Genomic DNA, 1,588 nt, shown 5'->3' with positions numbered 1-1,588 from the left:
AGCTGCCCACGGGGAGCAGCACTCTGGCATCTCCAGCCTCCATCCAAGCTGCCTCCCCCAGCACAGCACTGCCCATGGGCTCTCCGGAGGCGCCATTTCACAAGGTCTGACTCCTTGTGTGAGCTGTGACTCGGGTTTAACACAAGCTCAGCTGCCTGCCCAGGGCTCTGGTTTAAGAAACCACTCTCCATCAGGAAGCTTCTGTTCTAACCAAGGGCCTTTTAAAACCAATTCAGCAAACATCAAGGAGTCCCATATTACAAAACTGCCCAGACTGGCCCAAATTCCCTGCCTGCTACCCACCGATGGGATCCTCCTCCATGGGATATTGCATTTGAGCTGCTCCGAGCGAAACACAGTGCTCAGCTGTAAAATATTTTCTTTTTGGCAGCTCCCAATCTTGTTCCAAAGGCACATGTGAAATACATTCCTGGGTAATCTTGGAGTGAAGTGGGCCAGATGGTAGCAGTCAGATGTGACCCAATTCTTCTTAAGCTCTCATATTTTCATAAATGTGTGCTTAAACCCCTCTCCCACCACATAGATGTATTTCAGACCTTTTTTTGAGGCAGCTGCAGGCACACACAGAGCTGTCACCTTCTGGCAGCCTGTGCCTTGGGGGTGAAGGAGCTGTGCACATCTGTAATGGAACAAACCATCCCATTCCAGTTTTCATCCCGCTTCCCATGGATCAAGGGGATATCAGGCAGCCTCCTGCTTGAAGGAGGGTGAGGGAGCGGAAATACTTTCTTCAGACTTTACTGAAAGGAAACAGATAAAAGAGGGATGGGGGTGGAAACTGGTTCCATTTGTTATATCAGCTGGAGGGGAGGGAATGGCTGTCCAAATGGCTGAGGGAAAGGCTGTAGAGCATTTTAGCTGAAGGCTTAGGCTTGTTTTTCTCAGCAAGACTTTAAAATGCGTGATTTTTGTCCAATTAAACTTGCGTGCAGGCCCTCCCCTCCTTCCGGAGGGTTTCCTTTTGCTTCTTATTTTATTTTTGCTTATCTAGCACAGGCATCTGAGTCATATCCCTGGTGTCTAAATGTTTCGACACTGACTGCAGTGTGGCAGAGCTCAGGGTGAGCCATGTGGCTCTCACTAAAACCCACTGTCACAGGAGGATCACCTCCGAGGGCTGGGCAAGGGAAAGCCCTGCCAGCCCAGATGGCAGCTGCCAAACAGGGCTAGGATGGTCCTGGCTCTGCTCTCTGCAGGACTCCTCACTCATCCTAACAGCAGTTTTAGGAAGGCAGGTCTGATTTTACATGTCCATGCAGACAGACCCCTCCATAAACCTTTTTCCCACAAAATTAGAGTTTTTCAGGGCTCTTCTCTCTGACAAGAAGCTTATTAGTACTCAGTCATTACTCCCTCACATAGCCACGGTCTCTACAGAAAAATAAATCAGTTAATTCACTATCAAGTCTGTCTTTCTCAGCCGAGGAGAAGCAGAGTGAAAGCTGTCTGTTAAAGTGGCTTTTCTGCCCATCAGAAGACTTCTGCAAAGGAACAGATACAAGCCTCCCTCCTTTAGCCTTAGCTAAACATTTTATAGATGCAGTGCATTAAGAAGAAAACAATCTAT

Source organism: Geospiza fortis, unplaced genomic scaffold (genome assembly GCF_000277835.1).
Source record: "Geospiza fortis unplaced genomic scaffold, GeoFor_1.0 scaffold41, whole genome shotgun sequence".
NCBI classification, from domain to species: Eukaryota; Metazoa; Chordata; class Aves; order Passeriformes; family Thraupidae; genus Geospiza; species Geospiza fortis.
The sequence above is the reverse complement of the archived record's forward strand: the minus strand, read 5'-3'. Positions refer to the sequence as shown.